Source organism: Pantherophis guttatus, chromosome 3, assembly GCF_059756535.1.
Source record: "Pantherophis guttatus breed Tessera chromosome 3, ASM5975653v1, whole genome shotgun sequence".
Classification (NCBI taxonomy): Eukaryota; Metazoa; Chordata; class Lepidosauria; order Squamata; family Colubridae; genus Pantherophis; species Pantherophis guttatus.
In genome coordinates, this window is record NC_142065.1 from 96,390,688 (window position 1) to 96,412,528 (window position 21,841).

General features: G+C 40.6%; 1 long non-coding RNA gene across 1 annotated transcript in view; it reads right to left on the reverse strand.

Moving 5' to 3' along the window:
* Positions 1-21,841, reverse strand: part of LOC117677323 (uncharacterized) — a 132,162-nt gene that overhangs the window by 72,760 nt on the left and 37,561 nt on the right. The window contains exon 2 of the long non-coding RNA XR_004594748.3: positions 14,681-14,797. This is a non-coding gene — a long non-coding RNA (uncharacterized LOC117677323). The remainder of the gene's footprint in view (positions 1-14,680; positions 14,798-21,841) is intronic.

The following is a 21,841-nucleotide window of genomic DNA, read 5'->3' on the forward strand; positions in this document are numbered from 1 at the left end:
AAGGTGCGCAGATCCGGGATCCTCCGTATCTCCGGGGGGAGCTCATTCCAGATAGTAGGTGCCCCCACAGAGAAGGCTCTCCCCCTAGGGGCCGCCAGTCGACACTGTTTGGCTGACGGCACCCGGAGGAGTCCCTCTCTATGAGAGCGTACTGGCCGGTGGGAGGCTGTTGGTGGTAGTAGGCGGTCCCGTAGATAACCAGGTCCTAAGCCATGGAGCACTTTAAAGGTGGTAACCAAAACCTTGAAGCGCACCCGGAAGACCACCGGGAGCCAGTGCAACTCGCGCAGGAGAGGTGTTATATGGGAGCGCCATGTCGCTCCCATTACCACCCGCGCGGCCGCACTCTGCGCCAGTTGGAGCCTCCGGGTGCTCCTCAAGGGGAGCCCCATGTAGAGAGCGTTGCAATAATCCATTTTAATTGGACTTGTTGTTGTTTATTGCTGTGAGCCGCCCTGAGTCCTTATGGAGAAAGGCCAGCATATAAGTCCGATAATAAAATAAATAAATAAAAATGGGCTTTAGAGGTAAGATGTCTGAGATGTCATTTAAGAGATGAGGAAAAATCTGCTGCTTTACACAAAAATGCTGCTGGCACCTTGGAAGAACAAAGTTGTCACAGCCTACACATTTATTTGATCGCTAAAAGGCAGCAGAATTTTATTTCTACAAGTGACCAACAAAAATCATCCAGGAAGCACTCAAGCAAACAATGAAGAGAATAGAACTGCCACATAGCTGGCATCTGGATATGGCCAATTACCACAGCATATTTTTTCTTCCAGGAATCTGTCCCATCACATTGAAATGGTATCTTAACTCACAGACGTTACAAATCTTGTGTCAGAAAACTCTATGAATTATTTTAATTAATTATGCTTTGCATGAAAACTTTGTCCAGGTAAGTTTCACTGGCCCATTCTGAGACAGTGAAAAATACAAATAACTTAAGCTGAGGGGAAAGTGACGCCTGGAAAGAGCTACCAGCTTCCAATGGATAAGAATTAAAAGCAAATCTCATTCAGCAATTAAGTAGGGGCCCTGAAAGGCAACTTGTGGAATTAAGAAGGTTTGAACATTTTGGGATGTTATTTTTGTTACTAATTTATTAAAGAATTCTTTTTATTTTGTAAATTCTAAAGTGAATTCAAGAAGTATCCATTTTCTTTTTTTTCCCCTTAAAGACAAAGGTAAAGGTTTCCCCTACCAGTTGTGTCTGACTCTAGTGGGTAGCGCTGTTTCTTAACTGAGGGAGCCAACATTGTCTGAAGACACTTCCATGATCATGTGACTAGCATGACTATAAACGGAGGCACACAGAATGCTGTTACCTTCCCAGGAAAGTGGTGCCTATTTACTGTTATCTACTTACATTTTCATGATTTCGAACTGCTAGGTGGGCAGAGCTGGGACAAGTAAGGGGAACTCATACATTGCTTGGGTCTCGAACTCAGACTGTCAGCTTTCCAGCTGTCAAGCTCAGTATCTTTAACTGCTAAGCCATCATGCCCCCTTTTCCCCCTTAGTTTTTCCTTAATGTTTAGATAAAGATACCATATATAGTTAATACTAGTTCACACACATATGCATACATCTACATGCATATATCTTATTGGGTTAATTATATTTTTAAGTTTTCAAAGTATCAGTCTGGAATATGTGTATCCATATATGTAAATTCTGCTTCCTGTAGTTATGGTACAGCATTGCTTCACTTTCATTACAAATATTAGCTTTATTGGATGTTGTCATCTTTTCATATTAAGAGAACAAAGGAACAAAATTCTATCTTTGCAGCAATATTGAAATCTTAGATATTTCTTCTGTAATTATCTTTAATCCTACATCTTTCTTACAGATCTTCATAATCTACAACTATGTTCCATTCATTAATTCCATTGTTTGAAAGTATGTTGCTTTGCAGTGCAATTATGCGTTTCTTTCACCTTTTAACATTGTTAGAATTTTAAATCAATTATTCAGTAATTATTACATACAAACTTGACACATTTTGCATGGTTTACCACTCTCCCCATATATACCTAATTGTGATAGTGTGCTCCCCTTTTCGATACCACACTTGTTTGGAGTCAATATTTCTTATTTCTTCTGAGAAAGCTCTCAGCTACACTCTCCCTCCCAGATTTTATTCTGTTCTGTTTTCTATGTCTTCCATCATTTCTCCTTTTAAAGTTTGAATGCTGTTGACTATTCTTCCCATGTGATTGACCGAGAAAGAATAAAATATGTAACTTTTTGCTCAGGCGCCCTAGCTTTCAAAGATATATTCTCTCTATCTTTTTTGACATTTTTGTTTCTGAACAGGAGGCAAAGGTCTTTCTCCTTGGGACTAACATTTGATGACATTTCCTGAGGTTGCCAAACATCTCCAAATCCCTCTCTGGCCATAATGGTTGATTGTGGAAGCATCCCAGCTATTCAAATCTTCCTGTTGTGGCCCACCAGCTGCCAGTGGAGCTGGCGGGAGACTCTGATGATGGGGAGGTTGAGGAGGAACTTGGGCCAGCTTTAGAGTCTGGGAAAGGCTCTGATGGATGCTCTGCATCGGACGCAGAGATAGAGCCAGGGACGTCTGACATTTCCCAGTCACCGGAGAGGCAGCTGCCTTTAGAGGCTGAAATGAGTGAGGAGGAAGAACAGCTGGGGCCTGTTCTAGATGCACATATGTGGAGAACAGTTAGAAGAGGTGAACAACGGAGGACAAGGAGTCTCGGGAAGCAAAGCCCATGTGGATGCTGAATGGCCCCTCCCTGGCTGCGGAATAAATAGAAGGAAAGGGGAGTGGTTGTCATAGGTGACAATCATTCGTATTTCTGAAGATTTTGCTCATTGTGTTTTGTGTCAGAAAGACTGATTGCCAGAACTTAATTTGCAGCCTTTTGACTGGGAGCTCAAGGCCTTGCAATTATTGCAAGGAACTGATAAGGTTTGTACTGCAGTTAACTCCTTGAAGGACTATTGCCTGGAGTTTTCAGTGGGTGAATGCAATTGATTCACAAGACGTAAATAAAGAGGGTTTTTTCATGAGAAGGAGTCTGTTTCTTGCTTCTGCTAAGGCTGAGTCAGAACACTTCCTTACCAATTCAGAGAATTGAAAACTAGGTAGATGGGCAAGCAAGCAAGCAATTAGTTTGATTCAAGTCTCCAGAAAGAGACAATGCCCATACCCCTAAATAGAAATTATATATTTTTTTTAATGTAGAGAAAGCTTCTTTTTGCTCATTTATTTTTTATTTATTTGAATTTGTATACCGCCCTTCTCCCTGAGGACTCAGGGTGGTGAACAGCCAAGTAAAAACATCAAATACAAATATTAAAATACAGTTAAAATATACATATATAAATTTGGCCCCATTGATTAAAAACAATAAACAAAACACTTAAAAACACTTAAAAAAAAAATTAGGCCAGCCCGGCTTGCTGGAAAAGGAAGGTTTTAAGGGCACGGCGGAAGGCACCGAGGTCTTGGATTCTCCTTATCTCTAGAGGCAATTGATTCCAGAGGGTAGGTGCCCCCACAGAGAAGGCCCTCCCCCTGGGGGTCACCAGCCTGCACTGTTTGGCTGATGGCACCCCGAGGAGGCCCTCTCTGTGGGAGCGCACGGGTCGATGGGAGGTCGTCGGTGGCAGCAGGCGGTCTCGAAGATAGCTAGGCCCTATGCCATGGAGTGCTTTAAAGGTGATAACCAACACCTTGAAGTGCACCCGGAAGACCACTGGGAGCCAGTGCAGCTCGCGCAGGAGCGGTGTTACATGGGAGCGCCAGGCTGCTCTCGTCACTACCCGCGCTGCTGCATTCTGGACCAGTTGGAGCCTCCGGGTGCTCCTCAAGGGGAGCCCCATGTAGAGAGCGTTGCAGTAGTCAAGGCGAGAGGTGACGAGGGCATGAGTGACTGTGCACAGGGAATCCCGATCAAGAAAGGGCCGCAACTGGCGGATCAGGCGTACCTGACAAAAGGTCCCCCTGGTTACAGCCGTCAGATGTTCCTCCAAGGACAGCTGCCTATCCAGGAGGACTCCCAGATTGCGAGCCCTCTCTGTGGGGGCCAACGACTCGCCCCCAATAGTCAGTGATGGAGTCAACTGACTATATCGGGATGCTGGGAGCCACAGCCACTCAGTCTTGGAAGGGTTGAGCCTGAGCCTGTTCCTCCCCATCCAGATCCGCACAGCCTCCAGGCACTGGGACATCACTTCAAGGGCATCGTTGGGGTGGCCTGGGGTGGAGATGTACATACAGCTGGGTGTCATCAGCGTACTGGTGGTATCTCACCCCAAAGCCACGGATGATCTCGCCCAGCGGCTTCACATAAATGTTGAACAGGAGGGGCGAGAGGACCAACCCCTGAGGCACTCCACATATAAGAGGCCTTGAGGTCGACCTCTGCCCCCCTGCCAACACGAACTGCGACCGGTCGGAGAGAAAGGAGGAGAACCACCGTAATACAGTGCCCCCCATCCCCAACTCTTCCAACCGGTGCAGCATGATACCATGGTCGATGGTATCAAAAGCCGCTGAGAGGTCTAACAGGACCAGAACAGAGGAACAACCCCTGTCCCGAGCCCTCCAGAGATCATCAACCAACGCGACCAATGCCAATTCCGTGCTGTGTCCAGGCCTGAAACCTGACTGGAATGGATCTAGATAGGATGTTTCCTCCAAGAATTGTGGAAACTGTCGCGCGACCACACTCTCAACAACCTTCGCCAGGAAGCGAAGGTTGGAGACAGGACGATAGTTGGCCAATATTGCCGGATCCAGGGACGGCTTCTTGAGGAGAGGCCTCACCACCGCTTCTTTCAAGGCGGCGGGGAAGTGACCCTCACTCAACGAAGCGTTGATAACACCCTGGAGCCAGCCTCGTGTAACCTCCCGGGAGGCCAGTACCAACCAGGAGAGACACGGGTCCAGTAAACATGTGGCCGCACTAAGTCTCCCCAAAATCCTGTCCACATCATCCGGAGTCACAGCATCAAACTCCTCCCAGGTAACATTTTCAAGACTATTCCTCGTCACCCTGCCCTGATCTACCCAGTCAGAGTCCAAATCCCCCCGGATCTGAGCGATTTTGTCATACAGGTATTGTCTGAAATCCTCCGCCCTGCCTTCCAAGGGATCCTCCCGCGCTCCCGGATGGAGCAGGGAGCGGGTTACCCTGAACAGGGCAGCTGGATGATTCCCTGATGACGCAATAGAGACGGAAAAGTAGTTAAACTTTGCCGTCTTTATCGCCACTAGTTAGGTCTTAATATGCGACCTTACCAGTGTTCGGTCAGATTCAGCGAGACTGGCCCTCCAACCGCTCTCTAGGCGTCTTTTCTGGCGTTTCATCTCCCTCAGCTCCTCGGTGAACCAAGGAGCCGCGAGGGATCGACACCGGGTCAGAGGCCGCAAAGGCACGACTCGATCCAAGGCCCCACCAGCCGCCCGATCCCAGGCAGCTACCAGGTCCTCGGCCGAGTCGTGTGCCAGATCTTCAGGAATTGGCCCAAGCTCCGTCTGGAACCTATCAGGATCCATCAGGCACCTGGGGCGGATCCATCTAATTGGGTCCGCCTCCCTGCGGCGGGGTGTAGCGGTTCGAAGGTCCAGACGAAGGAGTGAGTGATCTGACCATGACAAGGGTTTCATGTCTATATCCCCTATAATAAGACCACTCAACCACTGGCCAGAGACAAAAATCAGGTCCAGCGTGTGTCCCCCCCTGTGAGTGGGGCCATGAACTAACTGGGTCAGGTCCATGGCCGTCATGGAAGCCATGAACTCCCGAGCCATCTCTGACGTTTCACCAACGGACGGCAGATTGAAATCACCCATGACCATAAGCCTGGGTGTATCAACTGCCACCGTGGCTATCACGTCGAGTAGCTCGGGCAGGGCCGTTGCCACGTGGCAGGGAGCCAGGTACGTAAGCAGCAAGCCCATCTGAACCCCATGACCCCATCTCACAAAGAGGGACTCACATCCGGCAATCTGTGGCACAGTGGTCTCCCTTGGACCCAGACCTTCGTTAATAATAACCACCACCACCCCGCCCCTCCCCTGGGCCCTCGGCTGATGGAATGCTCTGAAGCCTGGTGGACACATCTCAACCAGAGGGACCCCTCCCTCCGGGCCCAACCAGGTCTCCGTAATACCTGCCAGGTCCGCTCCCCCCTCTTGAATAAGATCGTAAATGAGGGGGGCCTTATTTACCACGGACCTGGCGTTGCACAGCATCAGCCGGAGGCCCAGGTCCTGAGTATCTGAGCCACCTAGTATCCAAGGGGAGCCTTGAGGACCGGGGCATGCAATCGCTCTCAAGTAGCGAGTGCACACCCCCGGCACAAGATAAGGTCCTCTGCTCCCGCCATATCTGCCCCTCCCATCCACCGTGCTGATGACATCCCCAATCCCTCATCCTGTGCCCTCCAGACCGTTACCCTGTGCCAGGCTGGGCCCTGACCTAGGTGGATTACCCCCCCCCATCCCCTTTGGTCACCCTCCCAGTTCCCCTTAAAAGATTATTAAAAACCCTAATTAAAAAACCCCTCAATCCCCGCTTTAAAACATGCCACCTCTCGGGGCTCCAAAGCCCGTCCTTAAGGTAGGCCTTCGATAGAGTGGAAGGCCATCGCCGCAAGAGGGGGGCATCTCGCAGCGCAAGCAAATCTGCCGAGGTATAAACCATACAAGTATGATGAGATGGAAAAGGGGAACCTTAATTGTCCTTTACTAATGACCAAATATGCATAAAAATATAAAAGAATTCCAACAGAAGGGATTCTGGTGTTTTGTTTTTGTTATAAAATAATTTGAACAATTCACTGTTATCAGACTTTACAATGGAGAAAACTCTAACCTCAGAATCTGCTCTATTCCTCCTCTCAGCCCACAAACGCACAAACAGAACAATTAACACTGGAATGACTTGCCTCCAGAAGTTGTGTTCTAACATTGGAAGTTTTTAGGAAGAGATTGGACAACATCAAGTGCCTGACTAGGTGGCTCAGTGGCTAAGACACTGAGCTTGTTGATCAGAAAGGTTGGCAGTTCGGCAGTTCGAATCCCTAGTACAGGTCTCCTGCGTGAGCAGGGGGTTGGACTAGATGACCTCCAAGGTTCCTTCCAACTCTGTTACTGAAATGATATAGGGTTTCCTGCTTGAGCAGAGAGTTGGATTAGAAGACTTTCCAAAGTCTCCTCCAATTCTGTTATTCTGTTATTTTGGATATGAATGGTTCTAAATTCTTCCACGTTTCTGCTATTACTCCTGAATGCTCCAAAACCTAGACCAACTCTAGTACAATTCACCTAAATTTATTTGTTCCAATTATTGGTAATGGACACAACTATTTTACAGGGGGAAATAGCAGAAACAGCAGTGGTTCTATTCCTGCTGTGATGCAGTGTTGGAAATAATTTCACATTGCAATTTGTGTAAATAAAGCAAATCTATGCTTAACGTAAGTATAATCAAAATATCCTATGGTAGATAATAGCAGTCTTTATAAGGAAGGGAAGAACACTGAATAAATTGAAAATACATTTATGAAATAAGCAATAAGCTAACTGAAGCTCAATTTTATACTTGGAATATAGAAGAACTTCAACTTTCCAGTGTAAAGCATAATGAAATTAAAGCTACGACTTTACGAGTAATATTTCTGGCATAATGAACAGCTGCCAGATTCAATCAATATTTTGCATAACAACAGAAAGCATTTGCCATTGGCCTTGTGGGATGAATAGCAGTGTATTAATTGAAATGAACTACTCACTACTGTAGCTGGTTTCCACATTGAGAAAGATTATGCAAAATAGATGCTTCACACAAGCAGAATCAAAGCATTTTGTTGTCATGCAAAATGGCGATAAAATTGAATCATCCAGATGATATTCCTGTAAAGCAATTTTAACTTCAAAATAATTGGAGCAAATGGAATACCTCATACCCACAAATTTAAATAAATGTTTCAGGATGCAACCTTATCCACAGTTACCTAATAGTATTGCCATTAAACTGTCAAAATTATAGCTGCTAATTGCACAAAATTATTTCAAAGAGGCCAATTGGAGGCTACTGTAACTTGCTGTAGGTAAGTCCACAGATGCACCCTTTTATATTGTGTATGGCTTTCTACATGAATTAAAAATATATAAAACAAATGCATTCTCCACAATTCTTCATGAGAAACTATTGAATGGGAAATTAGATAGACGAGAGAGAGAGAGAGAGAGAGAGGGAGGGAGGGAGGGAGGGAGGGAGGGAGAGAGAGAGGGAGAGAAAGAGGGAGAGAAAGAGGGAGAGATTTACAGGTGGAACAGCTCTTGTATGAATATTTTGGTTCTTCATATTCTTCCTGCAAGTGCAGGGTCTACTTTTTTCAGATCAATCGATCCATTAGTTGCAATCAGTGGTGGGATTCAAAAGTTTTTTACTACCGGTTCTGTGGGCATGGCTTGGTGGGTGTGGCATGGCTTGGTGGATGTGTCTTGGTAGGTGTGGCAGGGGAAGGATACTGTAAAATCTCCATTCCCTCCCCACTCCAGGGGAAGGTTACTGCAAAATCCCCATTTCCTCCCAATCAGCTGGGACTCGGGAGGCAGAGAATAGATGGGGGCGGGGCCAGTCAGAGGTGGTATTTACCGATTCTCCGAACCACTCAAAATTTCCACTACTGGTTCTCCAGAACTGGTCAATACCACCTCTGGTTGCAATAGGAATTGATCGACTGACTTATCATCTGAGTCTGATACCATGGGCTGAGAGAGAATGACTGGCCTAAAGTCACCCAATTGGCTTTCATGCCTAAGGCAGGACTAGAACTCCCTGTCTTTCTGGTTTCTAGCCTGGTGCCTTAATTGCTAGACCAAACTGATTCTCAAACTCTATATGAATAGAGGACCATCAATGTGGCCCAACCCAGAAGCCATATCTGGATGTTTTTCTGGATGCACTTGAGGAATTTCTTACTTTATCCATTGCCAATGTTGGTTAAGCTCTGACTGAAGTCCAAAATGATCTTAATAGTTGACTACCCCTCTTAAGCATTCTCTCCCCTCTTTCAGAGGCAAATCATCCTCTTGGTTGGTAAAGATCTGGAGGTGATACGGTAAATTGAATGACAAACGATGCATAAGTAGAGGATCTCTCTGGGGATTAGATTTAGCACAGTTCAAAGCTTCCCAAAAACACACCATGCCAATGAAGAGTGCTTACCTATCTGTCCCCTTGAATCTATATAAAACTTGATAGCGTTGTCTTTTTTGCCAGGTAGGAGAAGCCTTAACAGCCTTTATAATTGCAAACTTCACAAATTGCTATCTTCTGGCTGTCCAGTATTGAAATGGATCATAGAGATACGATTTTTAATTTTTTTTTATTTTGTAGAATTTACAGAAATGGAATTCATCCTTTCTGGCTGAATGATTGGCAAAGGTAAAATTGGATTCCTGATTAAAAGAGGGAATTAATACCTCCTTGCAGACCTAATGTTTTTCCTGTTAAAGGAGGCAGATGGAAGATTTTTAATAAGGAAGTGTTCTCTTGATCTGAGACATCTGTACAGTTATTGGCTAAATCCAGAAGATGGTCCTAGGAGACTATTGCTATGCTTCTAAAATGCTGTTCCCATGGAGATTCATCTTGTCCCACATACTGTTTAATATCAAGAGAACAGGAGAGATTATTCAAAAGTATGGAGTGGGTTACTATAATTGGTGCATCCTTTCAGGGAGTAACAGAATGCTATTGATTTAATACCATTTTGATGTGGATTGTTGAAATTAAAAATAGAGTAATATGGACAGACTTAATCAGAAGGACTGGGAAAGTTAGATACTGTATATCACCACCTTTTAAAATCAATGATATAATGAAAAAACGTGATGTAAAAGAGAACCATTTCTTTTTTTCTCCACTCATGAGAAATAGCAATAGCATTAGATTTAGTTAGGATAAATCTACTTTTATCTTGTTATGTATAATGTATCTGCACGAAATCACTCTTCCTCAAACAGTTATTTGGATTTCTTTAGATAAGAAAACATAATCAGAGAATAAAATGCAATTGGATTGGGAACATAAACTCAGTTATCATGACAAATGCCAACATTCCCTTTAATTAAATTTTGCTTAGTCATGGAAACGCACCACTATTATGATATTGGTGTGTGTTTGTATATATTCAGCATATCACAGAAGTGAGTACACCTTTAGACGTTATTAGACATTAGTAGGCTGTGTATTGCATTATTTTGAGGGGACAGTACATTTATACTATTATACAAGCTGTATACTCACTACTTCACATTGTAGCCAAGTGTCATTTCTTCAGTGTGGTCACATGAAAAGATATACTTAAATTTTTATATTTATTTATATTTAATATATAAATATATTTAAATTACAATATTATATTTATATTAAAATAGTATATTTATACTTATATATATATACACACACATACATACAGTATATCACAGAAGTGAGTACACCCCCTCACATTTTGTAAATATCTAAGTATATCTTTTCATGTGACCGCACTGAAGAAATGACACTTGGCTACAATGTAAAGTAGTGAGTATACACCTTGTATAATAGTGTAAATGTGCTGTCCCCTCAAAATAATGCAACACACAGCCATTAATGTCTACTAATGTCTAAACAACACACTAGCCAATTGTCCTTTTAGAACAGGGTTTCTCAACCTTGGCAACTTTAAGATGGGTGGACTTCAACTTCCAAATTCCTCAACCAGCATGCTGTTGGAAGCATGGTTCTAGCATTCTAGCTGAAGAATTCTGGGAACTGAAGTCTACACATGTTAACGTTTCCAAGATTGAAAAATACCGTTTTAGCAGGTTTTTAAGACTTCTTTTTGCTGTATAATATACAGTATGTATACAAATAGTGATAAGACTGCCTTATTACTGGATTTTATTACTTGCTAGTTTAGAAGTTATATATTGTTTTCATTCATGAAATTGGAAACTAATTAGAAACTTGAGTTCTCAAAGCAGGTGTTACACATGTTCTGTTTGCACAAATAAATAAACCTGTAATTCCAAGTCCCTTGACCAAAGATTTAAGCTACAATTAACCAAACAATCATATACCGATCTGCTCAAAAGAAACCACTACTGAGTTTTGTAAGGATTATGTTCATGTATTTGTGTTAACTGCTCTAAGCAATTAATGTAGATTGATTTGCTTCTGTTTACACCTAGATTCAATTAAATTCTTTTGAGCAGAAAAGACAGGCAGGTTTCTTTATCTCTTATTTATTCATCCTGACTTTCCTCAAAACAGCTTTAGATTGTGCCCATTTGTATTCACCCAAAAATTTGGGAAGGTAAGATAAACAGAGCAAAGACTTTTAAGCTTCATGGCTCGCTGGGTGAGTGATCCAGGATCTTCTAAATTTTAATCCAGTCCTTTAACCATTACTCCATACTAGTTCTTTCTAGATTTTAGTAATTGGACTTTTTGCATTTCAATCCAACCCTACACTGCATATCAGACATTAATACATAAATCAAACGAGTCCAGAGATATTTCATGAGAAGAGTTCTCCACTCCTCTGCTCGCAACAAAATACCTTATGCCACCAGACTTGAAATTTTGGGTTTAGATAGCTTAGAACTTCATTGTCTTTGGTCAGATCTAAGAGTAGTACATAAAATCATCTGCTACAATGTCCTACCTGTCAATGAATACTTTAGCTTCAACCAAAACAATACAAGAGCACACAATAGATACAAACTTATGGTAAACTGCTCCAAACTTGATTGCAACTGTTACAACTTCACTAACAGAGTTGTCAATGCCTGGAATGCACTACCTGACTCTGTGGTTTCTTCCCCAAACCTCCAAAACTTTAACCTTAGACTGTCTACTGTTGACCTTACCCCATTCCTAAAAGGTCTTTAAGGGGCGTGCTTAAGCACACCAGCATGCCTACCATCCCTGTCCTACTGTCCCCATTTATTCATATCAATTTCATGTATTCATAATCATGTTTATACTTGTATCTGTTATCGAATACATGTTTGATGAAATAAATAAATAAATAAATAAATTTAAAAAAAATCAAAATCAAATTGATTCCCATTCACACCTTCAAAACTATGCTGGAGATGTGCACATCTGACATAGTTAAAACAGCAAAAGAGAAGAATATGTTAGAGCTATTCAGAACTTTCAAACAACAGTGATTCAATGAGAAAAGGTGAATAATGTAGACAAAGGGCTTAAATTTTCATTGAACTATAACTTAAAAGAATTGTTTTAATAAAATGATGGAACATTGGTATTTAACACCTGATAAATTGTTAAAAAAATATAAAATACTTCAAATGTATGTTGGAAATGTAAACGGAAGGAACTTCTGCCATCTTTGTTGGACAAAGCGAAGAAATATTGGAGTATGATTCATATTTTAATATAGAATATATAAATTAAACCAGAGACTTTTCTTTTCAATTTAATGGTTAAAGAATTTGAAAAAAAAATTGAAACTTTATTGTTATATATGTTGATAGGAGAAAGAATGCTTTAGGCTCAAAAATAGAAAGATATCAATTCTCACAATGGAAGAATAGTTGGAAAAAATTATGGAACTAGCAGAGATGTCCATATTAACAGGTTAATCAAAGAGAAGAATACATCTAACTTTGTTTCTACCTAGAAACTGCTTCTGGATTTTGTGCTTGAGATAGAAAAAAAAATGAAACTTTGACTGGGATTTACTGATTAAACACTTTTGGAGAGGTATAGAAATGGCTAGTATACATTGAATAAGCAAAGTAAAAAGTTGAACCTGCAACATTATAATATTCATTTTACTCCCCTGAAAAGAGTAGGAAGTTAATGCTTTTTCAAACTTTTCCCCTTCATCCTATACTTCTTTTTTTCCCATTTCCTCTTTTCCCAATATTTTCATTTTCATTTGTATTTTATACTCTTAACAAGTTTAATAAAATTGTATTTTAAAAAAAAGCCACTCAGAACTTCAAGCTGATCTTTGGCTTTGACAAAAATTAAGTAAAGTCCTTGCAGGAAATTGCATTGTGGAATACCTCCCTGTTACTTGCAAGAGCAAAGTTTGCTTAGGTCTAGCTACCATATAAAACAGCTGGAAAAGGCTTCTGATATGAGCATACCCAAATTCACTTGCAGGAACCAGTTCTATTCCATGACATAATATATCCCAGATGGGCCCTTAATGTTCACATGCATGGCAAAAATATTGCCAAGAGGATTTCCTTACAACTGTGATCACAGAAACATCTATTCAAGGCCAAATAGTAATAATATAGAGGTTCTGAATTGTAAATTTCCTTCATACAAGAGCAGAAGTTTATATAATGATCTGCAAAAAAAGGTACCGAGTAACTACTTGTTATCTATAATATATGTAAGAAAATACTATTTGTTTAGATGTTGCTGACTTTTTTAATCCCTGAAAGGTCAGAACAATATGTTCATTAGATCTACTCTCAATTTTTTCTAACTGTACCATATGTCAATTCTCAACTTCTTTTAATTAAATGTAATGACTCAGTAAAGAGGAATGTTTGAAAGAAATAATATATAGATTTAATTTCTTGAATGAAAATTATCAAAGCCATCTGATCATCTCAAATATTAAATCATGCTGCTAATAGAGCTTCCTCCTTATCTGAGTCCTAGACAGTTGCCCACATTGTCCATGTACACATCAAATGATCCTGGTGTATCATTATGGTAATGTATGAGCAAATTTACCTTTACAGTTGGAATAATAACGTATATGTAGAGTGATATTAATCTACGATAACTTGAATTGTACATCTAAAATGTTCGTAGTGTTCTGGAAGTTCTCAGTAATGCCTACATCCTATATCACAAGTTGTTGTTTTCCCAATATTGTAAAGGGGAGAGATTTACTATAACTTCCTTAAAGTTACTAAGTAGTTAAACTCACACATGCTTAACCACTATAAAAGAAGTGCAGAAATGGTTACAGGCAAGTTTATATTAGAAATAAGGCTTTGGATAAGGAATGAATGAATGCAAAAGATAAACAGAAAACAGCAAGAACAGATATAGCCTAAAGTGAAACATTTTTGTGCTTAGATGCTGCCAAGTCACTTATATACCCAGAAAAATTATCCAAATGTTGATGGCTGTAATATTCAAAAGCCCACTAATGTGTCATATTTCATATTTCATTCAAAGAGGTTTGTCTTTTCTGGCAACTTCAAACAAGGCAAGGGAAACAAAAAACAGTAACAACAATCTTAAAACCTAAACAAACCCACCCACCCCCCTCTTTCTTTCTTTCTTCTCCCCCCTTAGGGATTCTGAAAATCAGCAGCAGTGCCTTACCATTTGTTAGGGGAAAACAATGAATCCGTAGAATAAATCTTAAAAGAAGCCATCACATTTAAATAGTGCTCCCTATTTTGTAGTCCCCTACCTCCCTTTAATGTTTAGATTGCTTACCATTTTGCCTTTTCAGAATTTAAGAGTAAAAATCTATATAGTTCAGTTTCAACATTGGCAGTCTACAAAGATTCAGAGCCCTGAAATCCATGCTAAAAATCAGACAAGAAAAAAAAGTAAATATTTCAGGAATGTTCTCAACTATTCTCACATTGTCTTAAAACAGCCAAACTCTAACAGTAACTTACACATTTGCTGAGAAGATTCTAGACTATCCCCAATACTTCTTCAAATTTAAGTCCCAGTTAGTTCAACATCTTCGTTTGGAGTGAGATTCATTTTTATGATTATTATTAACATTTGTCCTTCAAAAAAACATAGAAAGGCATGCTGTTAGAGATATTTCAAAAGATACTAAAAGTTTCCTATGAAACATTAACATAATCTGCAAACCACAAAGGTATCTCATGCTTTTGCATATTAATTTATCCCCTGGTGGTGAGACAAGCAATAACTGATGTGAAACTGTTTAAGAGTTAGGATTCAATATTGTTGTACAATTTTGCAGAATATATCTGCATATATTTCTCTTACTTTAGATCACAACTCCTGCCCCTCAAGAAAGAAAGTCACCTGCTTAAAAATTTTGGGACCCCATATCACTTCAAGGTCTTGGTTATCACCTTCAAAGCGCTCCATGGCTTAGGACCTGGCTATTTACGGGACCGCCTGCTGCCACCAATAGCCTCCCACCGACCAGTACGCTCCCATAGAGAGGGGCTCCTCCGGGTGCCGTCGGCCAAACAATGTCGACTGGCGGCCCCCAGGGGGAGAGCCTTCTCTGTGGGGGCACCTACGATCTGGAATGAGCTCCCCCCGGAGATACGGAGGATTCCGGATCTGCGTACCTTCCGTCGCGCACTTAAGACGTTTTTATTCCATCAAGCTGGCCTGACCTAAACTTTTCCTCTTTTAAATGGAATTTTAAATTTGGTTTTAATTTATTGGGGTTTTAAAATGTCTCAGCCAAATTTATTTAATTAGTTTTATCTTTATTTTAAATTTTGTATCTACATGTTTTATTTTATGGCTGTTCACCGCCCTGAGTCCTTAGGGAGTAGGGCGGTATACAAATTTAATAAATAAATAAATAAATAAATATCAAAACAACTTACTTTATGTACAGCCAAAACCTGAAAATAACATTTAACACAGCACATTATTTAAACAAAATGGTTCGGTTGAGATCTGCATACGTGGGACTGATTGGGGCAGATTGTAAGGGTGACACTGAAAAATAATTTTATGTCATTTTATTCTATTTTACATATTTATGTATTAAATTATATTGTATATTATCTTATAACTATTGTATTTTACCCTACTTTTATCTTAAATTGTTTGTATAGAATTTTATTGGTGATATGTGTCTGGACCTTGTGCTTTGATATGGCCTATAGGCTAATCAATAAAGCTATACAATACAGTATTTTATGATAAACAATTTACTTTTGTGATATCAAGATATCACATTAAATGTATTCAATCAAATGCATTTTATGTCCAGTTCAAATAAAATCATATTCTCTTCATTCATATCTCCCAAGGACTAGGACATAATCTGGAAAAAAAATGAAGTAAATGAAAGCCATTTTTTCCATAGTTGCCATATTCCTTGCTACTCTGTTTTATATAATATGAGACATACATGATAGAAGAAATTATGAGTCAGAAACAGATGACAAAGCCTTTAATTAATTCAATCTCATAGGTTATGTCTTGATAGTCTTCTTCCCATACAGGGTCAATGGGAGGGATCAAACATGAAAAAAAAGAATAAATTATTACTCTCCAAAAACAGTTCCAGTGACACTATCTGCCTTGATAGAGTTATGCAAGAACAGTTAGCTAGGCAGGTACCTAATAAGAAGAAAGAAACTCTATAGCTTCAAAATGATGGATTCTGACCCAATTAGAGCTCTTCCGCACAACAGCATTAAAATGCTATTATCCAGAGTGGAAGCAAGCTTAAAGAGCCTTGGTAACACAGTGGACTAAAGCACTGTTATTAACATCTGCTGCTTGCAATTACTGCAAGTTCAAATCCCACCAGGCTCAAGGTTGACTCAGCCTTCCATCCTTTCAAAGGTAGGTAAAATGAGGACTCAGATTGTGGGGGCAATAAGCTGACTTTGTATAAAATATACACAAGTATGAAGGCTATTGCTTAACGCATTGTAAGCCACCCTGAGTCTCCGGAGAAGGGCGGCATATAAATTAAAGCAAAAATAAAATAAAATAAAATGTGCCAATCCCTCTATGCCAGGGGTATCAAACTCTCATCGTCTCAGCAGCATCACGTAATGTATCGGAACTTTTTCCCATTTTGCTAAACTGAGTGTGGTTGTGGCCGGTGCGTGATGCATCCAGCCCACTGGCCGCAAATTTGACAGCCCTACTCTATGCTATTTTAGCCATGAGGTAAAAAGTGCCTATATCCTCACAAGAAGTATGGAGAAGTTCACAAGAAGGATTGGGAATGCCTCCTTTGGTGCCAATTACCAGCAGCAGAAATTATTTTGTCCTCTGTTGGTAGTTCTCCATAGGAACTCTTCATCCTTTTTCTACTTCCTTCTCAAGATTCTTTGGCTTTATTTCCGCCTTCCCACCAAACTCAGCAAAGGGAAAACATTCCTAATCTATCTTCTTAAAGTATGGTTTAGCAGTCTTGAGCAAGTGTGTGTACTGAAAACAGTTATTTTAATCGCTTTTCAAGTTGCCAGAGCACCATTGTGGAAATGTCCCGTTACTTGTTTTTTGGTACAGATTACAATTCTGGAAACCCAGCTGATAGGAAGAACACTAAACCAGTATCTAAATCCATCAGTTTTCTTTAAGAGTGATATTTGTGTCCAAAAATAGAGATTCTGAAAAATCAGTGTGGTGGAAAAATGGTATTGGGTGAAGCTCCTGTCCATCTTTCAGCCATCAAATTCAACTGAGCTATTTTTGAACAAAAGTCCATCCATGTTACATTTGAATGCCACTTAGGTTAGAAGGAGAAACTAGGCCTCCTCCTCTCACTTTCACCCTAGTTCTGACATATTTAAAATTAGTAATTGTTACAAGCAAATGATGGCAGCACATAGCTTAAGCATCCAGAATGAAATGGCATTTAAAGTAGGTAAAATGTCACTGCTCCACTGCATTCATTAGAATATTTCTCTATAGGATGATAGTCATGCTGGTTGGAAGCAACTACCACATTACTCATTGATACCAGCTGAAATTCTTAAATTAATTAGTGGTACAACAGTGCCATATCCATACAGAAACCCATGTCTGATTGTTCCAAAATACCGGGGCTTATAAAGAAACCCATATAAAGCCTGAGATGTGATTATCAGAGCAAAATGCATTCAGGTTTACATGGATGCTTCTAAAGGAGAGCATGTAGCCCAGTAGCCCAAAATGAAAGAGCCATGGTAGACAACTTCCAGTGATTAGAGGAGAGGTAGGAAGTCTGCAATGACATACACTAGACCTGGGGTATCAAACACAAGGCCCATTGGATCTGGCCCACGAGGCGATCCTGGAAAATGTAAGGGGCTGGCCTGCATTGCTTCAGCCTGGTCTACCCAATGCAAAGAGGAAACTGTGAAGTTTCTGAAAGATGCCCTAATTAATTCATGAGCCACGAGCCAAACTTCAAAAGAAATACAGTCATTTATTAGGAGCACCATTCCAGCAATAATCCGATGCAGTCAGAACTAACATCCCCAGATTTACGGTGACACTGTCTCCCCTCTCCTCCCTGACCATGTCATAAATCACATTCTCCAATCGACCACATTGGCGGGCTGTGAAACCCACACCCTTCCTGCTTCCTCCGGTAACCTAGGACACAATCTATAGAAAGGCATTTGTGGAATGTAGTTTCAGTTAGGGCAATCAAGCAGTTCCATCAATTCTCCCCCCACTCTCCTGCTTATGGCAACTTGAAAGCTTTGCAAGTTGACAGAAACATTGGGCCAGTGTGGCTTTGGCCCATTCTACCCAGTGCAAAGAGGAAACATGCCAGCAGTTTGGGGAGTGGTGTCAAGCTGGCCACACCCATCCAGTCAGCCATGGCCACCCAGTCGACCATGTCCAGTGAGTGGCATCAAGCTGCCCTCACCCATCCAGTTGGCCACACCCACACAGTCAACCATGCACACCCGGCCCCCCAAGATCAACCACAGCCCTGGTGTGGCCCTCAATGAAATTCAGTTTGACACCCCTGCACTAGACAATTAGGGTGGAAGTATTTCATATAATGAAATGAAGCATCACAAACACACCTCACAGCAACACTTGATTTAGATGCAGAGCAAAAAGACTTAAGACATTTTTCTCAAGGTGGAGCAGGATGTGCAACTGAGAACTTAGCATAAATATGCATTCTTCAAAAAAAATGATAAAGAAATTTGACCGAATTAAATGATTTGTGAAAAAAGGGCTAACATGAGATGTGAGATTCAGAATATATGAAGCTACAGGCTTTAGAAACTTAGCCAACAGAATTATTTGTGTAGGCAATATATCATATCCAACTATCTTGTAACAAACTTAAAATAAACCTATGTAACCTTCAGTGCAATAGTGAAGACAAATGTGCAGATCCTACTTCTGCCATCTGAATAATACATTTTGTATACAACTGGAAGGAACTCACAAATTCTATTATCCTTTTATATCAGTTTTAAAAGACATATAGCTCAAGAAGGCAGATAAAGCTATATAATTCATCTTTTTCAAATAAAAGCAAATGGAAACTTGAGTTCATCTGAACAGAATTAGGTCAATATCACTTAATGAGTAAGTAGTCCTACTCAGAAGTTCAAAAAGTAAGAATGCTTATTATGTGAACATTCTCAATAAGCCTTTCTTACTCAGAAGCCCATTTTCAAGATTTCTAAATTGTGAACTAAATTTACTTTATGACTGTGAAAAACTGGTTGTCACTCCCTAGTTCAAAGATGACACAGTGACATCCAATCAAGTCTAAAATTTTTGTTTACACTTAATGGACAGAATCGTGCCATACTAAAGCTACAGTATATCCTTCTAACCTACTAGATATAGTAGGTCAGAGAGTCTAGGACATGGAGGTGAAACTTGTTCACATCACATGATGTATTATGACGTATTGTGACTTTTTTTGCCTTTGTGGAGCCGGGGTTGGTGTGGCTTGCGCATGATGCATCCAGCCCATGGGCCACCGGTTTGACAGGCCTAGTCTAGGGTGTGGTTTCCTTTCCCCCTTCCCCCCTTCATCTCAAGACTGAAGAAACTATTAGATTGGGCATCTTTCTGAGAAGCTCTGTGTTGCCAAAATCACAAACACACACACACACACACACACGAGAGAGAGAGAGAGAGAGAGAGAGAGAGAGAGAGAGAGAGAGAGAGAGAGAGAGAGAGAGAGAGAGAGAGAGAGAGAGAGCGCTTCTCCAGGTGCACATTCCATTCCATCACATCTAAATCCTAAATCATTTAAAGATGAACAGAGTATGATAGCTCATAGGCAATGAATGCAGCATTATTAAGACAAGCATTATGATATATAAGTAAATCAATAAACAAAAATATGTGGTCCTCATTAGCTGCCCCATATCCATGAATAGATAAGAGCTACCTTCTACATCTGTGGCAACTTCCAGGTCATCTTCAGCACTAAAGACCATTGAACTAATCCAATTAAGTGGTTATTATGTGCTACTCATTCCTGACTCTAGGGGGTGGTGCTCATCTCCGTTTCAAAGCCAAAGAGCCAGCACTGTCTGAAGATGTCTCCATGGTCATGTGGCCAGCATGACTAAACGCCAAAGGCACACAGAACGCTGTTATCTTCCCACCAAAGGTGATCCCTATTTTTCTACTTGCATTTTTTATGTGCTTTCGAACTGCTAGGTTGGCAGAAACTGGGACAAGTAATGGGAGCTCACCCCGTTATGTGGCACTAGGGATTTGAACCACTGAACTGCTAACCTTTCGATTGACAAGCTCAGCGTCTTAGCCACTGAGCCACTGTGTCCCTTATTAAAACTTGGTATAGGCAGGCTATAGATACCATGCTTATCAAAGCAAGATTTAAGCTATTTTGTCACAGAGGCTATTTGTTGTTTTAATGATTGGAAACAAGAAAAATGCACATGTTATGGACTAGTTCCTCAGCCAGCTTTCCTAATTCCAAGTTTGAGACCCATCACTGCCACCAGACAATTGTTAAATTCTTGTTCAGCCTCTCCTGATTCAGATGGAAAGGAAAGCTCAAATTGAAAATTATCTGTATGCTGATAACATCAAACTCCCAGTCATTAAATTACCACTGCCTTGTGGTAAATGCCAGATATCAGTAAGAAAATGAAGTGTACGATTTCACAAACTCAAAAACCACACCTCAAATCTCCCTCTGCTGTTATCTGGTGGTGGTTCTACAGACTGGAATGGAATTGGTTCTCAACTTATCAAGCCACTCCAGCAATATCTCATTGTTCACTATCGCCAAGGCGTTTGAGAAGTCTAGAAAAATGAATACAATAAACATTCCCCATATAATTTTCTCAGCAATATTCATCAAAGAGAAAAAAACCAAGGCTCCTCCTGTGCTATAGCCAGGCCTCAAGCCAGGTGGATAATTTAAAGTGAAGAAGGGGAAAAGCTTTTTTTTGAACAGACATACGATTGGATGAAGGAGAAAAAATGAATTCTGAATGACTTGCAATATAAAAATCATCCTCTGTCTATCTCAAGGCTACATATTTATTGAGTTCCTGTACTGCAGCTGGGCCAGAGCCTAATGTATTTATTTTATAAATAAATAACTTTATTTATAAAGTTATAAACTTTTGGAAATTCAGTAGTCAGTAGCTCCTTATCTTCTACTTGCACCTGAATTTCATAGTGAGCTGTAAAATCTGCTTTGTCAAGATATACAGTCTGGCAATAGGAGGGAAAAAAGATAGGGTTTCATGTTTGCAGAAATCTTGATAAAATACAGGGGATTTTTTTTTTAAAGAAAGCTCCCTTATATTTCCTTGATAATATGGTAAGAGAAAGCTTTCCACAAGTTTAAGAAGATTTTTCCCCTTGGGTGGGGGTCTAAATCCTTGCTAAATTGATTTAAGAGTTAAGAGATTTGCCATCTGCTTGACTATTCCTAATACAAAGCTGTATCATTTAATGTAAATAGGCTTAATTACATCTTTGCCAGCAGTTTTGTAGCAACTGTAATCAAATAAGACTGAATCGTCTACTCTCGGGTTTCTTTTCAAAGTAAACAAAGAGCCTTTTAATTCTGAATCCAGGTATCATGATAACATATTAAAGAAGGGAAGCAAGTACACTATTTACCAAAGAGTCTGGAA